Source organism: Topomyia yanbarensis, chromosome 2, assembly GCF_030247195.1.
Source record: "Topomyia yanbarensis strain Yona2022 chromosome 2, ASM3024719v1, whole genome shotgun sequence".
Lineage (NCBI taxonomy): Eukaryota > Metazoa > Arthropoda > Insecta > Diptera > Culicidae > Topomyia > Topomyia yanbarensis.
In genome coordinates, this window is record NC_080671.1 from 269,991,827 (window position 1) to 269,998,432 (window position 6,606).

Consider the following 6,606-nt stretch of genomic DNA (forward strand, 5'->3'; position numbering starts at 1 on the left):
ACAGTTTTGAAGGATTGAAAACGTTTTTAGACATTTACGTAGGTTAAACTGAAAACCTGGTCAAGTCTCCCCATGCTCCCCTACATATTTTAGAGCTAAAATCATATAGATAATCTATATTATATTACTATCAAAACCACTTTCAAATTTTTATTTCAAAAAATAATCCATTTTAATTCTAATCCATTTCTACTTAAATATAAACTGCATCTTGATCTGACATTTTGTTTTATTAAATATTTAGAAAATTATATCTTATAACATATTCTGATGACGACGATTTACAAATTATAAAAATTTAAGTAAGGTACAATGTGGATTATCAATTATAGAACAGATTCCTTTGAATAGACTTAAATACTCGAAAGCGAAAAATCAACTAGTACAGTAATTCAATCTTTTCAATTCTTTTCTTCTAGCTTATGCTTGCGATGCGACGTGTGAAAATAACAGCGTGGCTAACCAGCCCTGTACAATATAATGAATTATAATGAATGCGCCAAAGTGTATTCAACCACAACAGATGCTGGATGTGAGTGAATGTCGCCGGTTCTACAATTATTCGCTACTGTCATAAGAAGTTTGCTTACTAGAGGATTATGATAAATGAGAACTTGACTATTGGTATTTTACTTACAACAAAAAATAGATACTGATAGAGCACATGAAACGTCAAATTGGCTTTTGAGTAACATTGGAATCGAAAATCTGTACCGGAAAAAAAACCATCGGATTAGTTAAGTCGAAATTTTTTTTTCTGAATTTCACGTATGACGTAAACACCTTTTACATTATGCTTTCGTTTTGATTTGATTTGAATTTGCCTTAAATATATCGTTACTATCAAACACGAAGCATTACTATTGGCCGTATAGCAGCCTTTGATTACATATCGGGTACTTATTATTAAATAGGTATTTTGAATGCACAACAATTCGACTATTTATTTATTTGTCAGTATCCGCATTTTGATTGTAATCGGTACTTCATATTTCGATTACAGGTAACCGCAAATAAGAATTGCAATGACGCAGCAGTAATGCTGTCGTATATTTAGGTAGTATTTAAGGTGACGCATATGCTCAAGGAGTTATATCTGCTGCGGATCGAGAAAATTTAGGAATTTTCATCATTTTTTTCTAATTCATAGAGCAGAGTCAAAATTACTCAAATGGACCACCCAAATTATTGTTACGATATCAACAAAAATTATCTAGACTGACTTTTGAAAAAGGCCAAACTTTTTTTACCAATTTTTTTCAAATGGCCATAGTCTAAAAAAGACAAATTCTACAAAAAAACGCTTTTAATCCACCTAACAGTGTGATGAGACATTTCTTATAACTCTTATCACTCTCTTCGGATATTATATCGTTTGAGAACATTTAGAACTTGATGCTTCGCGATGTTTTTGATAACACATACTACATGGGATAGTGGCAGGACTCAGAGAATCGCTCAAATCAGCATAGGACAACATCAGTGCTAGAAATCTCAAATCAAATCAATGGGAAGCGAAAAAATGGCCCATAAAATAGACATAGCTACGAATTATTGTTAATGCTCTGTTAATAAAATATCTAAATTGTGGTGGGAAAACTGAAGTTTCCTACAGGGGTTATATATTGTACTGAGCCAAAAAAATCGCATTTTTTTTTAATCGATTTGAAGTTTATACTTTACTCAAATTACCAACGCGACTGAGAACTAAGAAACAGTGAATATTTCCAGACTTTTATTTCCTATTTAAGAACTATTGTGTTTTTTATATCCTAGATTGTATGATTCAGTGATCGAAACCCAAAACTTCATGAAGTATTTGAAATTATTAAATTAAAATTTGTTTTTGCTATTGAAATTTACAAAATGATAGTATCGCCCCTTTGGCGATTGTTTACTTTTTCGGTAACACCTATCAGCATTGAAGTATCGTTCTTACGTTTTTGCCTTTCTCATATAGAAAGGTTATGCAATCACTCTGAAAAACGTCAACCTAATCCCGGCCCGGAGGGCCGAGTGTCATATCCCATTCGACTCAGTTCGTCGAGATCGGAAAAAGTCTGTATGTGTGTGTGTATGTATGTATGTGTGTGTGTATGTGTGTGTGTGTATGTATGTGCGTATGTGTCAAATAATGTCACTCATTTTTCTCAGAGATGGCTGGACCGATTTGCCCAAACTTAGTCTCAAATGAAAGGTGCAACCTTCCCATCGGCTGCTATTGAATTTTGGATCGATCGGAATTCTGGTTCCGGAATTACGGGTTTCAGAGTACGGCCACACAGAAATTTCTCATATAAACTATAGGAAAAATTAAAAACTGAATTTTTATTTTTGATGCTAAATGTGTTCAAGGTGCATGAAACGTCGAGATTTGATGTAAACTCGAAAAAAAAATTTGACTACGATTCACTTTTTTGGATTTTGGCACATTTTTGCCTTTCTCATATAGAAAGGTTATGCAATCACTCTGAAAAACGTCAACCTAATCCCGGCCCGGAGGGCCGAGTGTCATATCCCATTCGACTCAGTTCGTCGAGATCGGAAAAAGTCTGTATGTGTGTGTGTATGTATGTATGTGTGTGTGTATGTGTGTGTGTGTGTATGTATGTGCGTATGTGTCAAATAATGTCACTCATTTTTCTCAGAGATGGCTGGACCGATTTGCCCAAACTTAGTCTCAAATGAAAGGTGCAACCTTCCCATCGGCTGCTATTGAATTTTGGATCGATCGGAATTCTGGTTCCGGAATTACGGGTTTCAGAGTACGGCCACACAGAAATTTCTCATATAAACTATAGGAAAAATTAAAAACTGAATTTTTATTTTTGATGCTAAATGTGTTCAAGGTGCATGAAACGTCGAGATTTGATGTAAACTCGAAAAAAAAATTTGACTACGATTCACTTTTTTGGATTTTGGCACATTTTTGCCTTTCTCATATAGAAAGGTTATGCAATCACTCTGAAAAACGTCAACCTAATCCCGGCCCGGAGGGCCGAGTGTCATATCCCATTCGACTCAGTTCGTCGAGATCGGAAAAAGTCTGTATGTGTGTGTGTATGTATGTATGTGTGTGTGTATGTGTGTGTGTGTGTATGTATGTGCGTATGTGTCAAATAATGTCACTCATTTTTCTCAGAGATGGCTGGACCGATTTGCCCAAACTTAGTCTCAAATGAAAGGTGCAACCTTCCCATCGGCTGCTATTGAATTTTGGATCGATCGGAATTCTGGTTCCGGAATTACGGGTTTCAGAGTACGGCCACACAGAAATTTCTCATATAAACTATAGGAAAAATTAAAAACTGAATTTTTATTTTTGATGCTAAATGTGTTCAAGGTGCATGAAACGTCGAGATTTGATGTAAACTCGAAAAAAAAATTTGACTACGATTCACTTTTTTGGATTTTGGCACATTTTTGCCTTTCTCATATAGAAAGGTTATGCAATCACTCTGAAAAACGTCAACCTAATCCCGGCCCGGAGGGCCGAGTGTCATATCCCATTCGACTCAGTTCGTCGAGATCGGAAAAAGTCTGTATGTGTGTGTGTATGTATGTATGTGTGTGTGTATGTGTGTGTGTGTGTATGTATGTGCGTATGTGTCAAATAATGTCACTCATTTTTCTCAGAGATGGCTGGACCGATTTGCCCAAACTTAGTCTCAAATGAAAGGTGCAACCTTCCCATCGGCTGCTATTGAATTTTGGATCGATCGGAATTCTGGTTCCGGAATTACGGGTTTCAGAGTACGGCCACACAGAAATTTCTCATATAAACTATAGGAAAAATTAAAAACTGAATTTTTATTTTTGATGCTAAATGTGTTCAAGGTGCATGAAACGTCGAGATTTGATGTAAACTCGAAAAAAAAATTTGACTACGATTCACTTTTTTGGATTTTGGCACATTTTTGCCTTTCTCATATAGAAAGGTTATGCAATCACTCTGAAAAACGTCAACCTAATCCCGGCCCGGAGGGCCGAGTGTCATATCCCATTCGACTCAGTTCGTCGAGATCGGAAAAAGTCTTTATGTGTGTGTGTATGTATGTATGTGTGTGTGTATGTGTGTGTGTATGTATGTGCGTATGTGTCAAATAATGTCACTCATTTTTCTCAGAGATGGCTGGACCGATTTGCCCAAACTTAGTCTCAAATGAAAGGTGCAACCTTCCCATCGGCTGCTATTGAATTTTGGATCGATCGGAATTCTGGTTCCGGAATTACGGGTTTCAGAGTACGGCCACACAGAAATTTCTCATATAAACTATAGGAAAAATTAAAAACTGAATTTTTATTTTTGATGCTAAATGTGTTCAAGGTGCATGAAACGTCGAGATTTGATGTAAACTCGAAAAAAAAATTTGACTACGATTCACTTTTTTGGATTTTGGCACATTTTTGCCTTTCTCATATAGAAAGGTTATGCAATCACTCTGAAAAACGTCAACCTAATCCCGGCCCGGAGGGCCGAGTGTCATATCCCATTCGACTCAGTTCGTCGAGATCGGAAAAAGTCTGTATGTGTGTGTGTATGTATGTATGTGTGTGTGTATGTGTGTGTGTGTGTATGTATGTGCGTATGTGTCAAATAATGTCACTCATTTTTCTCAGAGATGGCTGGACCGATTTGCCCAAACTTAGTCTCAAATGAAAGGTGCAACCTTCCCATCGGCTGCTATTGAATTTTGGATCGATCGGAATTCTGGTTCCGGAATTACGGGTTTCAGAGTACGGCCACACAGAAATTTCGCATATAAACTATAGGAAAAATTAAAAACTGAATTTTTATTTTTGATGCTAAATGTGTTCAAGGTGCATGAAACGTCGAGATTTGATGTAAACTCGAAAAAAAAATTTGACTACGATTCACTTTTTTGGATTTTGGCACATTTTTGCCTTTCTCATATAGAAAGGTTATGCAATCACTCTGAAAAACGTCAACCTAATCCCGGCCCGGAGGGCCGAGTGTCATATCCCATTCGACTCAGTTCGTCGAGATCGGAAAAAGTCTGTATGTGTGTGTGTATGTATGTATGTGTGTGTGTATGTGTGTGTGTGTATGTATGTGCGTATGTGTCAAATAATGTCACTCATTTTTCTCAGAGATGGCTGGACCGATTTGCCCAAACTTAGTCTCAAATGAAAGGTGCAACCTTCCCATCGGCTGCTATTGAATTTTGGATCGATCGGAATTCTGGTTCCGGAATTACGGGTTTCAGAGTACGGCCACACAGAAATTTCTCATATAAACTATAGAAAAAATTAAAAACTGAATTTTTATTTTTGATGCTAAATGTGTTCAAGGTGCATGAAACGTCGAGATTTGATGTAAACTCGAAAAAAAAATTTGACTACGATTCACTTTTTTGGATTTTGGCACATTTTTGCCTTTCTCATATAGAAAGGTTATGCAATCACTCTGAAAAACGTCAACCTAATCCCGGCCCGGAGGGCCGAATGTCATATCCCATTCGACTCAGTTCGTCGAGATCGGAAAAAGTCTGTATGTGTGTGTGTATGTATGTATGTGTGTGTGTATGTGTGTGTGTGTATGTATGTGCGTATGTGTCAAATAATGTCACTCATTTTTCTCAGAGATGGCTGGACCGATTTGCCCAAACTTAGTCTCAAATGAAAGGTGCAACCTTCCCATCGGCTGCTATTGAATTTTGGATCGATCGGAATTCTGGTTCCGGAATTACGGGTTTCAGAGTACGGCCACACAGAAATTTCTCATATAAACTATAGGAAAAATTAAAAACTGAATTTTTATTTTTGATGCTAAATGTGTTCAAGGTGCATGAAACGTCGAGATTTGATGTAAACTCGAAAAAAAAATTTGACTACGATTCACTTTTTTGGATTTTGGCACATTTTTGCCTTTCTCATATAGAAAGGTTATGCAATCACTCTGAAAAACGGCAACCTAATCCCGGCCCGGAGGGCCGAGTGTCATATCCCATTCGACTCAGTTCGTCGAGATCGGAAAAAGTCTGTATGTGTGTGTGTATGTATGTATGTGTGTGTATGTGTGTGTGTGTATGTATGTGCGTATGTGTCAAATAATGTCACTCATTTTTCTCAGAGATGGCTGGACCGATTTGCCCAAACTTAGTCTCAAATGAAAGGTGCAACCTTCCCATCGGCTGCTATTGAATTTTGGATCGATCGGAATTCTGGTTCCGGAATTACGGGTTTCAGAGTACGGCCACACAGAAATTTCTCATATAAACTATAGGAAAAATTAAAAACTGAATTTTTATTTTTGATGCTAAATGTGTTCAAGGTGCATGAAACGTCGAGATTTGATGTAAACTCGAAAAAAAAATTTGACTACGATTCACTTTTTTGGATTTTGGCACATTTTTGCCTTTCTCATATAGAAAGGTTATGCAATCACTCTGAAAAACGTCAACCTAATCCCGGCCCGGAGGGCCGAGTGTCATATCCCATTCGACTCAGTTCGTCGAGATCGGAAAAAGTCTGTATGTGTGTGTGTATGTATGTATGTGTGTGTATGTGTGTGTGTGTATGTATGTGCGTATGTGTCAAATAATGTCACTCATTTTTCTCAGAGATGGCTGGACCGATTTGCCC

At 37.1% G+C, this 6,606-nt stretch overlaps 1 protein-coding gene across 8 annotated transcripts in view; it reads left to right on the forward strand.

Annotated features, from left to right (window-relative positions):
- Positions 1-416: 416 nt before the first annotated feature.
- LOC131678513 (innexin shaking-B) overlaps positions 417-6,606 on the forward strand; it is a 1,756,176-nt gene continuing 1,749,986 nt past the window's right edge. For all 8 annotated transcript variants that reach the window (XR_009303664.1, XM_058958720.1, XM_058958722.1 and 5 more), the window contains exon 1: positions 417-532. The gene's annotated coding sequence lies outside the window, so the exon portion shown is untranslated. The remainder of the gene's footprint in view (positions 533-6,606) is intronic.